The sequence below is a fragment of the Somniosus microcephalus genome, chromosome 5 (assembly GCF_052327205.1).
Source record: "Somniosus microcephalus isolate GS21.2 chromosome 5, FLI_Smic_1.0, whole genome shotgun sequence".
Taxonomy (NCBI): domain Eukaryota; kingdom Metazoa; phylum Chordata; class Chondrichthyes; order Squaliformes; family Somniosidae; genus Somniosus; species Somniosus microcephalus.
Genome location: NC_140991.1, coordinates 159155343 through 159171296, shown reverse-complemented (window position 1 = coordinate 159171296; position 15954 = coordinate 159155343).

The window sequence follows — 15954 nt, the reverse complement described above, 5'->3', positions numbered from 1 at the left end:
GGGCCCGGCCGAGTGCCACCACGCCACAGCACCAGCCAGCGCATCCCAGACGCCAGCTGGCCCACATTGCGCCATCCGTCGCCACCATTCCCCCTCTGGGGCGTCAAGGGCAAGCGGCTGCAGCTGATGGTGGCCAGGCTCAGGTGCGCCACTCAGGAGACGGCCCCTCGAGGCCCAAACGCCGTGTAGGCCGCCCCCCAGCGGCATCTGGCGGAAGGGCATCTGAGCCTCAGGCGCCTTCCCCCAGCCTCGCAGCAGCCACTGGGCAGAGCTTGCGAAGGAGCAGCAGGCAGGGCAGGGGAGGCAAATTGCTGGCCAAGGTCTCGCCCTCGCGGGCCACTCAGTAGAGGGTGTGGCCAGCTTTCCTTTAATATGGCGGTGGCCATCTTTATTTTGCCCATGGTTGTGCTTTTGGAGGGCTTTTTTTTTGCGTTAGGCCGACGTTGAGGCCCGGTTTCAATAAAGGTGGAGTGGCTCCTCCCCAGTTTGTGGGAGTGAGTCGTTTGTTGGGCTTTTTGTGGGGCCCGTTTATTGTTTTTGGGGATTCATGTGGGAAGGGCTTTTCATTTTTGTGTAATAAAAAATTATCTTTATTCATGCAGTCTCCATGGTTGTTCTTCTTAGTGTTTGTTGGCTTCGCCGGCTGAGGGCTTGCGGAGCGGCTGCATTCATCTTCCCTCATGGCCCCTGGCCATTCCCTGACAGGGGGCTTAGAAGTACCGTGTAATAAGGTGGCGTCGTGCGGCCCTTGGCCCTGGTCGCTCCCTCCTGGGAACGTACTCCTGCTCCTCCTCCTCCTCCTCCTCCTCCTCCTCATGCTCCTCCTGCTCCTCCTCCTGAGGTGCTGGTCCAACGTCAGGTGGCAGTGCCTGAGTCCTGCGGATAGCCAGGTTGTGTAGCATGCAGCAAACCACCACAAATTGGGAGACCCGGTCCGGCGAATACTGGAGAGCTCCTCCGGAGCGATCAAGGCAGCGGAACCGCTGCTTGAGGACCCCAATAGTTAGCTCGATGATGTTGCGGGTGGTTTGATGGCTCTCGTTGTAGGCCTCTTCAGCAGCGGTCCTGGGCGCGCGGAGCGGGGTCATGAGCCAGGTGCACAAAGGATAGCCTTTGTCCCCGAGTAGCCATCCTCTTGGGGGAGGCTGTGCCTGGAACATGTCATGCACAGTACTCTGCCGCAGGATAAAGGCATCGTGGCTGCTGCCTGGGAAGCTGGCATTGACTGCCATGATGCGCTGCTTGTGGTCACAGACCAGCTGCACATTCAGAGAATGGTAGCCCTTCCTGTTGCGATACTGCTCGCCATGCTCCAGAGGGGCCCGCAAAGCCACATGCGTACAGTCAATGGCGCCCTGCACCAAGGGGAATTCCCCGAGTCTGGAAAATCCCAATGCGCGCTGATGCTGGCTCTCCAGGGCCATGGGGAAGGAGATGAATTGGCTTCTCCTTCTGAACAGTGCTTCGGTCACCTGGCGGATGCAGCGATGCGCGCCGTACTGGGAGATGTTTGCTATGTCCCCAGCAGCGTATTGGAAGGAGCCGGTGGCATAGAAGTTCAATGCCACCGTCACCTTCACTTCCACCGACAGAGACGTCCTGCACCTGAGCTTTGGCCGCAGATCTCGGCGAAGCAGGTGGCAGATCTCTGCAATCACCCCCTTTCGGAATCGGAGCCTTTTAACACATCGCGCGGCACTCATGTTTAGGTAGGAGCGCTGCTGGCGGTATAGCCTGACTGGGTAAGGCCTACGTGGCCGACGCCTGTAGCCCCCTCTGCCTCTAGCCAGGGCTGCCCCTCTCACAATGCGTCTGCGAGCCCTACGGACATGGAGCTGCAGCTCCGCGTTGGCACCCCATGCAACCCCCATCAAATCCTGGCAAACACTCTAATTTCCAAATGGCCACTTGCAGCGCTGTTGCCTGAGTCCAAAAATACCTGGCTCTTGCTGCTTGAAACCAGTTAGCTATCCTCCTTGTTGTGTCTCCAGAAATGCGTTGCACAAGACTGTTTTCTGAAAAAAGGATGGCCTTTATACTGGAGAGGACGTTCCCTTTAATTAGCGCCCCCCGGGGCCCGCGCTGGTTGTGTTGCGTTCCTTTTTCCAAACGCTCCGGCCGCCCGCCGCACAATGGGGCGGTCCGACTGAAGTTTGCAATCGGGGCGGCCAAAGGCGTTGCACGAGGATGTGACGTCATTTTCTGCGCGCGCATCCGGGCGGGCGCTAAACTTTGCGCCGGCGCTAACGGGCAGCTTAATTTGGGGCGGGGCGCAAACTGCGCTGCGCCCGGGCGCTACACGCATAGCGCCCGGAAATCACTTCTCTTAAGGCGCTAACTGCTGGCGCAAGCAACTGAAAATCTAGCCCATATAGTTTTATTTAAGAGCCAACATTCAGTTAATATCTGTTGAATCAGTCGCAACATTAACAATTCAAAATACAATCAGCTTACATTTCTTATTTCTCAGAGATCCTTATTCTCAAATCTTTACTTTGTTACATTTCTTATTTCTTACTTATTTCTAAATCCAGAACATCCATCAAAATCAATCACTTTGACTTCCCAAGACTCATAGTTAAAGACTTACAGAGATGCCTCTGAAGAGTTGAGAAACGCTTTGCCCATTCAGTGAGTTCTGCCTTTCTGTTGAAAACGTTTATGTTTTATACTCTTTTGGCATTGGTTTCTTCTTTGATGTTCTCTGCTGATGTCAGCTAATTGTGTTTATTGATACCTCTGTTTGAATGCTTTCTATCTTATTATCAATTCAACTATTGCATGCATAATTATTTCTCTACCTTTAGGTGTTCCAAAAACCATCATAAAAACTATGACAGCAATGGTTTCTGTTTGATGTCATTCTTACGAAATGCTTTCCATTCAATTCTTAATATTGGCTTTACTGGTTTTTAGCAGACATTGTGACTCTGCTTACTGCTCCAAGTTCAATACAAACACAATGTAATTGCTTGGTGTATCTATTGAAGTCATGTTTTCAAAGCCTTCTTGTTGGTATTATATTTACAATATATAAATCAAAACCACTTTAACTGTGTGTTTACTTGTTTCCTAGTTATCTCAATTGGTTGCATATTTAATCTTATGGTTCCTGTCTCCCAAGTTTAACATAAAATCTATTTGACCAGCAGGTATTTCTTTTACTTGATGTTGCCTTTTCAGAGGCACATGGCCTTTTTAATGCTTGTGTTTCTGTTTTACGTGTTAGTTCTTAACACTTTAAACTGGGCATTCTCATTGTGTTCTGTAGTGTCCGCGTACCAATAACACACGGACTGCAGGAGAACGGTAATAACAGGTGTTTACTGAACAGAGGGTATGCTGGAACTGAAAGTATAGAAGCCTGCTACGGCTTTATATACAGGTGCGGTCACTGCCGGTACTACAGTATAAAAGCAGTTCTCTCTTAAAGGTTCATACACAACAATTCCTCCCCTTTTAGATAAACAGTACATAACATTCATTTAACAATTAAATAATAACTAATTACAATTACAATTTTCTCTGTACTATATACATCAGCTGAAAGTAATCATTTATAAATTCAGTCTTTGAGGAGGCTTCCTGATCCTGTCTGGATAGCGCCTTTCTCGAGTATCCTGTTCTTGCGGCAGAGTCGATTCTGGCTCATTGTCATTGGTTGGTTCGTCAGCTTCCAATACCACTGATTCTGAGGAAGACGCAATCTGTACTTCGGGTTCATCACCAGGTGTGCATGCTCGTGGTATGGGTTTGACTTGTTCCTGTGACTCTAGAATCTGGACAGCATGGTGTCTCACGATGCTCTCTCCAATGTCCACTGTTTACATTAGTGGTCCCTGCTGTGTGCATATCGTTCCTGGCTGCCATTTTTCTGTTCGGTAGTCGTGGGCCAAGACTGGTTGCCCTATCTTGAAGCTCTTGGTTGGCTTCTCATTGATGTGCTGGAATTGCTTATCTTCAACATCTCGTCTTATGTTTGGTTTGAGCAAATCCAGGCGACATCTTAACCTTCGGTTAAAGAACATCATGGCTGGAGCTTGGTTGGTGATTGCATTTGTCGCATTCCGGTAAGCAAACAAGAAATTATCCACCTTGTGTTGCAGTGGTATGTTGTCGTTATACATCGCCTTTATTGCTTTTTTGAAGGTCTGAACAAACCTCTCAGCCAATCCATTTGTGGCTGGATGATATGGGGCAGATGTGTAATGCTTTACCCCATTATTCCTCAAAAACCTCCGGAAATCCTCGCACACAAACTGTGGTCCATTGTCAGAGGAAATCTGTTCTGGTAAGCCATTCCTGGTGAAGATGGTCCGTAGGAGTGCAATAGTTTTCTCTGTGGTGGTGGAGGACATTTTGATGACCTCTGGCCATTTCGAATGTGCATCCACGGTGATTAAAAACATTGAGTCCATAAATGGACCAGCAAAATCAATGTGTACCCATTGCCATGGAGATGAGGGCCACTCCCATGGGTGTAGCGGGGCCTGTGGTGGAGCGTTTTGGACTTTCTGGCATCCTGTGCATCTCTTGGTCATTTCCTCGATTTCTTTATCGATTCCCGGCCACCACACAAACGCCCTAACTAGGCTCTTCATTTTTACCCCTCCCAGATGACCCTCATGAAGCTCATTGAGCACTCTATCTCTCAACTTGGGTGGAATTACCACTCGGGATCCACATATCAAGGTCCCCCGGCACACTGACAGCTGTTCTCTCCTTAGCGAGAATGCTGGCAACAGTGAGTCGCCATGTGCTGGCCATCCCTTCACCGTCAAATCATAGACCCGAGAGAGTGTCGGGTCATTTAGGGTTTCCTTCTCTATACTTGAGTTTGTAACAGGTAGACATTCGACTATGGTCGAATGGAATATCTCAACAGGGTCAACTGCAGGTGCTTCCTCCACCGTAGGCAGCGGCAGGCGCGACAACCCATCAGCGTTTCCATGCTGTTTCGTGTCCTTATACTCTATGTCATATTGATGTGCCCCTAGAAAAAGGGACCATCTTTGCAGCCATTGCACCGTCATCACCGGAACGCCCTTCTTTGGGTTAAAAATCGAGAGAAGAGGCTGGTGATCAGTCAGTAAGGTGAATTTCTGCCCGTGCAGATAGTGATTGAACTTCTTCACCCCCCACACCAGGCTGAGGGCTTCCCTGTCAATCTGGGCATAGTTACGCTCGGTTGATGTTAATGAGGGCGACGCAAAGGCTATTGGCCTCTCTGAACCGTCAAGGAATTTGTGCGACAGCACAGCTCCAATGCCGTAGGGAGACGCTTCACATGCCAACCGAATCGGTAGTGTTGGATTGTACTGGGCCAATACTTTTTTTGAAGTGATTAGGCATTTACATTTCTGAAAGGCACGCTTACACTCATCACTCCATTTCCATGCTACTCCAGTTTGCAGCAGGGCGTTCAGTGGGTGCAGAATTGTAGACAAATTTGGCAAGAACTTATGGTAGTAGTTCACCAACCCGAGGAATAACCTCAGTTGCGACACATTTTCCGGTGCTGGAGCCTTGACTACTGCCTCAATCTTGTCTGGTGACTTATGTAACCCTTCTTCATCAATCACGTGGCCACAATACGAGATTTGTTTCCTGAAAAACTCGCATTTGGGGCGGTTGGCTCATAGCCCATATTCTTGTAATCTAGTGAGCACCTGCTCCAGGTTGGCAAGGTGTTCACTGTCATTTTCGCCCGTAACCAGGATATCATCCAAATAACACTGGGTCCCCGGGATCCCTTGCAGGACTTGTTCCATCGCCCTCTGCCAAATAGCCGGAGCTGATGCTACCCCGAATACCAGTCGGTTGTACTGGTAAAGGCCTTTGTGAGTGTTTATCGTGAGGTATTTTCTGGATGCTTCTTCTACCTCCATTTGTAGATACACTTGGGCCAGATCAATCTTCGTAAAGTGTTTCCCTCCAGATAGTGAGGCGAAAATATCTTCTATCCGCGGAAGTGGATATTGTACTGTGTGCAGGACTGGGTTCACAGTTACCTTAAAGTCCCCACAGATGCGAACCTTCTTCGGCTCCCCAGGCTTAATGATTTCTTCATTACAGGAACGATGGGTGTGGCCCACTCGCTCCAGTCCACCTTGGACAGCACACCCAAACGCTCCAGACTCTCCAGCTCTGCTTCGACGGCTGGGCGGATCGCATACAGTACCGTCTGGCCTTAAAAAAATTTGGGTTTGCGTTATCTTCAATTTTTATCATTGCCGTTACGCCTTTGAGAGTCCCAAGTCCTTGCTGGAACACCTATTTCGTGTCAGTTAGAATTTTTGACAGTCGTCCAGGTGTGACGTCGTCATCCTTTTTGTCAGCCACAGTTAGCGCCTGAATGGAATGCCAATCCAATTGTATTTTTCGGATCCATTCACGTCCCAATAATGGTGGTCCTCAATCTTGTAGTATATATAGATACAGTTTCTGTGTTTCCTTGCTGTTGTATTTAACGGGCACCCTTATTTTTCCTCTGGGGTAGACTTTTTGCCCCGTATATGTCTTCAAGACAATGGACGTGTCCTTCAAGGGTATGTGTGAGAATAGCCGCTCGTAGTCTCATCGATTCATGACTGTTAGGTCTGATCCTGTGTCCGATTCCATCTTTACTTGGGACCCTGCTATCATGAGGGTGACCCAAATGCTTCCGTGATTCTCCTTTGCGATCACTTTGTGTAACTTTAGACAACTTAGTCTCCTGCTCCCGGAGTCATTATCACTCTTCTGATCTTCTGAACTACTGTCCGTCATCTTTTGTACTTTCTTGTACTTTTCCTTAGTAGTTCTTTTAGTGTTGGTTTTCTTTCCCGACCTGCAGACTCGTGCTATGTGTCCCAATTTTCCACATTGCCTGCATACTTTGTCCTTAAACCAGCAATCCTTCTGGTCATGGGTTGTTCTGCCGCAGCGATAGCACTTTTCTGCTCCATATGCCATTTCATTGGTGCTATATTCTTGCGGTTTCTATTGTATTTCCGCAGCTCCCCGTGCTGCTGCTTCATAGGATACTGCCATGCTGAAAGCCTTTTCTAGCGTAAGGTCCTTTTCCGAAAGTAGTCGTTTCTGGGTTCCTTCACTCTGGAGCCCGCAGACAAACTTATCCCTTAAGGTATCTGCCAGTCCTGCTCCGAACTGGCAGTGTTTCGATAACTGGCGTAGTTCCGTAAGATAGTCAGCATTACTCTCATCTTTGTGCTGGTTTCTTTTATGGAACTTGAATCTTTCTGCTATCAGCAGCGGTGTAGGGTTTAGATGTTCCTGTAAGATGTTGACAATCTCTTCAAAGCTTTTCTCCATTGGTTTAGCTGGGGTAATTAAATTCCGCAATAGGCCGTACGTTCTCGCGCCCATCAAATTCAATAATACCGATGCCTTCTTTTCATCGGCCACCTCATTTGCCTTGCAGTACACTTCAATTCTTTCCACATACGTGGTCCAGTCTTCTATTTCGTTGTCGAAAGCAGTGATGCTGCCACTCTTCGGCATCTTGGTTGGTTTAAAATGGCGCCTCCCGCGCTTTTCCTTCTTCCCCAATGGATTAAAATGGCGCCTCCCATGCTTTTCCTTCTTCCCCCTGCTGCCAATGCTGCTCCTAGCGTTCTAAATAGTAATGGCGGCGCCCCGCGGCCTCTGCGCGTCTCTCTTCTGTTAATTAATTTTCTTAGTTTTATTCTTCTTCGACGCTGTCCACTGCGCTTCTCTTTTCCTTCCCCCTTTTTATTTTCTTTAAAGCTGCCCGGCTCTTGAGCACCGGCCGCGCCCTGTGCGCTCCACCCTCTCTCTCTCTTTTCCTTCCCGACGATGCTGCATGGCGCCCTTGCAGAGCCGCTCAATCGAGCTCTAGCCCGCCGCAGTCCGGAAGGGTCAGCACACTACCTGCTACCAGCACGATTTGCTGGAACACCTTGACTGGAGAGCCAAGCCCAGCTCTCCATAGCTTCCCCTGCGATTCTCTGAACTCCGATGGATCACTGGGCGGTTGCCCACGGTCGACGCCCGTTGCTCTGGCTTCGACCTCCAAGAAGCTTCTTTTCAGGGATGAATCCCCGTGAGGTGATGCAGTACTGCAGGTGAGTTTGAACCTGCTCGTCGCCACTGTAGTGTCCGCGTACCAATAACACACAGACTGCAGGAGAACGGTAATAACAGGTGTTTACTGAACAGAGGGTATGCTGGAACTGAAAGTACAGAAGCCTGCTACGGCTTTATATACAGGTGTGGTCGCTGCCGGTACTACAGTATAAAAGCAGTTCTCTCTTAAAGGTTCATACACAACATGTTCGTTGCAAACCGTAGACCTTTTGGAAGCACCAATGGTTTGCTTCAACCTTTCATTGTTTTAGTATATTTAACTAATTCCCATTTCAAAGCTTCTTTACAACTTTGTTATCAACTGATCTTTATCTCAGAAGCCTGTTCTCTGTTTACAGCCTGTGTCTCTGTGGTTTTACAGCTTGTGTCTCTGAGGTTTTAGATTTTTAAACCCAGTAAATCATGTAGTAATAATATTAGAAATCTGTTCATGGTATCGTGTATTTCTCTGAATCATGGCTATTCCTTCACAGTCGATGACACCTTCCATCACTTTGCTAATGATTGAGAGTAGACTGATGGGGCGGTGATTGGCCGGGTTGGATTTGTCCTGCTTTTTGTGGACAGGACATACCTGGGCAGTTTTCCACATTGTCGGATAGATGCCAGTGTTGTAGCTGTACTGAAACAGCTTGGCAAGAGGCGCGGCTAGTTCTGGAGCAGAAGTCTTCAGCATGATAGCTGGAATGTTGTCGGGGCCCATAGCCTTTGCTGTATCCAGTGCGCTCAGCCATTTCTTGATATCACGTGGAGTGAATGGAATTGGCTGAAGACTGGCTTCTGTGATGGTGGGGACGTCGGGAGTAGGCTGATATGGATCATCCACTCGGCACTTCTGGCTGAAGATGGTTGCAAACACTTCAGCTTTGTCTTCTGCACTCACGTGCTGGGCTCCACCATCATTGAGGATGGGGATAGTCCTGGAGTCACCTCCTCCCGTTAGTTGTTTAATGATCCACCACCATTCACGACTGGATGTGGCAGGACTGCAGAGTTTGTTGTGATCCGTTGATTCTGGGATCGCTTAGCCCTGTCTGTTGAGTCTGTGTTTTCCAAGTGTAGTTACGCTGAATAACTGGACACAGACAACAGAATACTTAAACAGGTCTTTAGTAATTGAGGGTCAGGGCTGAACTGAAATACAAACTGCTCCACAGGGTTTATATACCGGTGTGGTCACCACCGGTACTACAATACACAGGAGCCATCAGAAAGTAGTTCATCACCTTAAGGTAGTCTCTTAAGGTGGTACAGGTTACATACACTACACTGTCTATAGTGTATTGTTTTCTATGTGGGTTCAATGACGACACATTCATGAAAGAGTATGTCTTTTAATCTAAAGTGTGTTCAAGTAAGTTAACTGCTTTACAGGAGACACCATCTTAGAGATCCATCCAAAACAAAACTACTCTGCCTCTCTCACATGCCCTCTGCTGGTAAGGCATAAATAATCAAACAGGCAAATATGCTGGTAAGGCATAATAATCAAACAGGCAAATACCATCACTATTTGCTGATATCATTACATCTCCCTTTCTTAAAACAAAAGTGTTTTACTTTTATCTAACAACATGTTTTCTTTGTATTACTCTGCATTTTAACTGTAACACTTAATGAACTTTCATTATCATTATCATTATCAAGGTTTTTTAACCTTGTTTTGTGTGTTCACGTGAAATACGTAAATACACTAGAACTTGAAGAGAGAATAAGATAACATTACTTCCTTCTATAACAAGAGTCCTTAAACTTGCTCAATGAGTCTCTCAGGAGGCTTCACGTGTCTTGAGGATTTTCTGATTGATTGTCCTTGAATCTGAGTTGTTGCTTCAGATGATGGGTTCTCAGCTGTGTGATCAGGTTGTTCAACAGTATCAGTCTTTTTACCTGCTGTGGCTGGTCCCATGAGAAGATCTCGACGATTTCTTCGCAGAACAGCACCCTCATCTGTCTGAATGGTGTATGATCTTGGTTGGACTTCACTCAGGACAGTTCACTTCTGAGTCCATATGTTTGTTTTGTCTTTGAACCTTACTTGGTCACCAGTGTGGAGTTCAGGTAGGTTTTGTGTTCCTCTGTCATAGTAGTACTTTTGCTTTTCTTTCTGTTGTTCTTTGAACTTCCTCACTTTCTCCCCCTCTTTTGTTTTCAGGAGGTTCTCCGGGATGGGTAGGTTTGACCTTAGCAGACGTCCCATAAGGAGTTGGGCTGGTGACATACCACACTCGAGCGGCGTTGTGCGGTATACAAGCATGCTCTGGTAGAAGTCAGTTCCACTGTCTTTTGCCTTGTACATCAGTCTTTTTACTGTCTGGACCGATTTTTCCACTAGTCCATTGGACTGTGGAAAGTGAGGACTTGACGTTGTGTGGACAAAGTCCCACTCTTTGGCAAAGTGTCGGAAACTTGCATTGTAAAACTGGGGTCCGTTGTCTGTGAAGACCTCGCTTGCCACGCCATGTCTGGAGAATATGGCTTTCATACATGTTATCACAGCATCTGCAGTGGTGGTGTACAGTCTACAAACCTCTGGATACAGGGAGTAATAGTCTGTGACTACAAGATAGTCCTTCCCTGGACATACGAATAGGTCAGCGCCTACCTTCTGGTAAGGTCTGTCTGGCGCTGGGTGTGGCTTTAGTGGTTCTACAGGATTGCTTGCTTGATATTTCAGGCATATTGTGCAGTTTGACACCTCATTTGTCACATCTTGGTTGATTCGTGGCCAGTACATCACCTCTCGTGCTCTTTTCTTACACTTTTCAATTCCCAGATGTCCTCCATGGATCCTTTTTAGCATCTCTTTTCTCAGACTCTTTGGGATAACTATTTTACTTCCTTTGTAGATGATGTCTTTGACCACTGATAGTTCTGCCCTGCAGTTCCAGTACTCTGCCATGTCAGGTGAGCAGTCTTGCTTCATGTTGGGCCATCCATCCAAGATGCTTTTCCTCAGTCGTCTCAGTGTTTCATCTTTGTTTGTTTCAGTCTTTATGAGCTCCATTTTTGCATCTGCTATGGGCAGTGCACTTGTGATCATGTCTACGTAGGCGTTCACCTCTTCATCCATTTTGGTGTTTGCGGGCTCTCTTGGGTCAACAGCTCTGGACAACGTGTCTGCTGTATACATCAGCTTACCCGGGGTGTACGCAACATTCATTGTATAGCGTTGCAGCCTGATCATCATTCTTTGTATTCTAAGCGGACAGCCATTTAGTGGCTTTTGGAACAATGCAATCAAGGGCTTATGGTCAGTCCCTACACTGATTGCTTGTCCTGACACAAACTGGTGAAATCTTTCACAGGCGTATGTGATGCTGAGCAGCTCCTTTTCTATTTGAGCATATCACATCTCCGCGTCTGTCATTGAGCGCGATGCATATGCAATAGGTTGCCAGTCGTCATATTTTTGCAGAAGAACGGCACCGAGCCCACTCTGTGATGCATCTGATGATATCTTGATGGGTCTCGCTGGGTCATAAAACCTCAGAACTGGTTCCTCTGTGCGCAGTTTCTTTCGATCGCTCCATGACTTCTCATGCTCATGATTCCATTCCCATTCTATGTTCTTTTCAGTTAGTCATCTCAGTGGCGCCATCTTTCCTGAGAGGTTGGATATGAATTTACCCATGCAGTTGATCATTCCATTAAACCTCTGCACGTCCTTTTTGCATTGTGGCTTTGGCATATTCTCAATGGCGGACACCTTCCTGGGATCTGGTCTGATGCCCTCACTGCTAAGGATATCTCCCACGAATGTCAGTTCTGTCACCCCGAGCTGGCATTTCTCTCTATTCAGCTTCAGGTTTGTTTTCCTTGTTGCTTCCAGCACTTTTTTCAGTCTCTCGTCATGCTCAGTTCTTATGGTTCCCCATACTATGATGTCATCCATTGAGGTATCAACTCCCTCCAGGTGCTCATAGATCATATGGATAGTTTTGTGATACACTTCAGGAGCTGAGGCAATGCCAAATGGTAAATTTAGGAATCTGTATCTGCCAAATGGACTGTTGAACGTGCACAGTTTTGAACTTGCCTCGTCCAGTTTCATCTGCCAAAATCCTGATGATGCATCTAACTTGCTGAAATACTTTGCATTTGCAAACTGTGACATGATTTCCTCGCGTGTAGGAAGCTTGAAGTGCTCTCTCTTTATTGCTCTGTTTAGATCTCTTGGATCCAGGCAAATTCTGAGCTTTCCATTCTTTTTGTCCACAACGACAAGGGAACTCACCCACTCAGTTGGCTCATCTATCTTCTGAATCACGTTCAGGCTTTCCATCCTGTCCAACTCTGCCTTCAGTTGCTTTTGAAGAGCAAACAGAACTTTTCTGCATGGATGTATGACCGTTGGCACACTTTTATCTACTCTGATCGTGTGTTCTCCTGGAAGGCAGCCTAGACCCTGAAATAGGTCATTGTACTCTTTCATGAGTTCATCATAGACTGTCTCTCCTTCGCTTTCCACAACGAGGACTCTCTTTACCAGGTTCAGTCTCTCACAGGCTATTAAGCCTAGTATGGCCTGCACATCCTTTGGCACCACGATGAATGCTAGCGTGTGCTCTCTGTCCTTGTGTGTCACTTTGACAATGCATTTTCCTTTCACTGGTATATCAGTACCTGAGTATCCTGTCACTTTCACTTTTGTTCCATGAATCTTTTGTTTGGGTCTAATTTTCTTAAAATCAGTCTCTGATATCACATTAACTTGTGCTCCAGTATCCAATTTAAATGGAATGTGTATGTCATTCACTTTTAGTGTCAACATCCAGTCTCTTTTTTCTTTTTTGTTTTCAGACCAAACATCCACATAGAACTCCTCTATCTCGCTTTCATCTACTGCATGGACCTTGCTTTGTTGCGCTTGGTTCTTACAGCAACGGGCATAATGGTTGTTTTTGTTGCAACTATTGCATGTTTTACCATATGCTGGACACTTTTTTGGTGGATGCTGTGTACCGCATTGACTACATGACTTTCGATTGCCCCTTTCATTTTTGTTCGCTGGCCACGCCTCTTTTTTCACATTGGCGCTCTTTTTGTTCAACGGTTTGTGTCCGTTCTTTCTCACTGCATCCACGTTGCAGTTACTGTCACTGAACAGCTCCTTTGCCTGCGACTTCACAGTCTCTGTAGCCCTACACAGTGCTATGGCTTTTCCCAGGTCTAGATTTTGCTCTCTTAGCAGTCTTTCCCTTAGACCATTATCTGGAATACCACACACCAGTCTGTCTTTTATCAGCGAGTCTGTCAGTCCCCCAAATTCACACGTTTTGCTTCTGTTTCTCAGTTCAGTCACATACTGATCAATAGTCTCTCCCGTTTTCTGTACACATGTGAAAAATCTGTGCCTCTCAAATGTCATGTTACATTTAGGTATGCAGTAGGCCTCAAACTGTTCCATTATTTTATCCATCTTCATTTTGTCTCCATCAGCAGCGAATGTGAAGCTATTATACACCTCCAGCGCTTCATCACCCACGACATGTAAGAACACTGACGCTTTCATTTTATCACTTTTCTCGTCAGCTCCGATTGCTGCTAAATACAACTCCAAACGTTGTTTGAACCTCCTCCAACTTTCAGCCACATTACCTGTCACCTGAAGCTTCGCCGGTGGGTGTAAACCTTCCATTTTTCACTTCGTTAGCTATTCTCCAAAGGTAAGTAACGATGTTCTCTTTTGGCTTGCTAATATGTGAAGAGCTGATTTCGCTGGGTAGCTTACTTGCCACGACTCCGTTCACTGTCTCGTCGAGTTGCTAACTTCAGATTTTTCCTCTTCATCTCTTTCAATCCCTCTTCTGACACCATGTATTGTTTTCTATGTGGGTTCAATGACGACACATTCATGAAAGAGTATGGCCTAGATTTTCAGTATAGACAGTTTTGGGGCGCTAACCTTTGCGCCCGCCCGAAGTTAGCGCCCGCCCCAAAGTAGCGCCCCGTTGCCGGAAATTCAGTGGCTTCGCCCTAAGAGGTTGGTGGAGCGCTAAAAGAGGCGTTCCACTACTATCTTTAGGCGCTAAGCCGGCGGTGCAGAGCGCAACACCCGAGCTCGGGCGCAGCGCACGGCAGACACTCTGGTGCCAGTGAGCTCTTAAAGGGGAAGGGGAAGGGTGCATGTGTTTTTTTTCATAGGCAGAGTCTGGGGGGAAAAGATGATGAGGAAGAGGAGGAGGAGGAGGAGGAGGAGGAGGAGGAGGAGGAGGAGGAGGAGGAGGAGGAGGAGGAGGAGTCCAGAAACATAAATACACCGTTCATAACCATACACTTGATCCTTCCACACAACACATGCAGAGTGCCGTATATGGTGCAGGAGGAGTGCCCTTTAATGTGCGCTCCCCAGGGTGTGTTGCGTTCCATTTTACAAACGCTCTGGACGCCAGCCGCACAATGGGGCGGTCCGACTGAAGTTTGGATTCGGGGCGGCCAAAGGGCGTTGCACGAGGATGTGACGTCATCTTCTGCGCGCGCATCCGGGCGGCCGCTAAACTTTGCGCCGGCGCTAACGGGCAACTTAATTTGGGGCGGGGCGCAAACTGCGCTGCGCCCAGGCGCTACACGCATAGCGCCCGAAAATCACTTCTCTTAAGGCGCTAACTGCTGGCGCAAGCAACTGAAAATCTAGCCCCCTGTCTTTTAATCTAAAGTGTGTTCAAGTAAGTTAATTGCTTTACAGGAGACACCATCTTAGAGATCCATCCAAAACAAAACTACTCTGCCTCTCTCACATGCCCTCTGCTGGTAAGGCATAAATAATCAAACAGGCAAATATGCTGGTAAGGCATAATAATCAAACAGGCAAATACCATCACTATTTGCTGATATCATTACATATAGCATACTGCTTTCGCTTTTTAGCATGCATGTAGTCCTGTGTTGCAGCTTCCCCAGGTTGGCACCTCATTTTTAGGCACGCCTGGTGCTGCTCCTGGCATGCTCTTCTACACTCCTTATTGAACCAGGGTTGGTACCCTGGTTTGGTGGTAATGTTAGTGTGAGGAATATGCTGGGCCATGAGGTTACAGATTGTGGTGGAATACAATTCTGCTGCTGCTGATGGCCCACAGCGCCTCATGGATGCCCAGTTTTGAGCTGCTAGATCTGTTCTGAATCTATCTCATTTAGCACGGTGGTAGTGCCACACAATACGATGGAGGATGTCCTCAGTGTGAAGACGGGACTTCATCACCACAATGACTGTGTGTGGTGGTCACTGCTACCAATACTGTCTTGGACAGATGCATCTGCGACAGGTAGATTGGTGAGGACGAGTTCAAGTAGGTTTTTCCCTCGTGTTGGTTCTCTCACTACCTGTTGCAGGCCCAGACTGGCAGTTATGTCCTTCAGGATTCAGCCAGCTCGTTCAGTAGTGGCGCTACTGAGCCACTCTTGGTGATGGACATTGAAGTCCCCCACCCAGAGTACCTTCTGTGCCCTTGCTACTCTCCGTGCTTCTTCCAAGTAGTGTTCAAAATGGAGGAGTACTGATTCATCAGCTGATGGAGGGCGGTAGTTGGCAATCAGCAGGAGGTTTCCTTGCCCATGCGTGACCTGAAGCCATGAGAATCCATGGGGTCCGGAATCAATGTTGTGGACTCCCAGGGCCACTCCTTCCCGACTGTATACCACTGTGCCACCACCTGCCAGTGGGACAGGACATACCCAGGGACGGTGATGGAGGAGTCTGGGACATTGGCTGATAATTATGATTCTGTGAGTATGACTATGTCAGGCTGTTGCTTGATTAGTCTGTGGGACAGCTCTCCCAATTTTGTCACAAGTCCCCAGATGTTGGTGAGGATGACTTTGCAGGGTCGACTGGGCTGGGGGTGC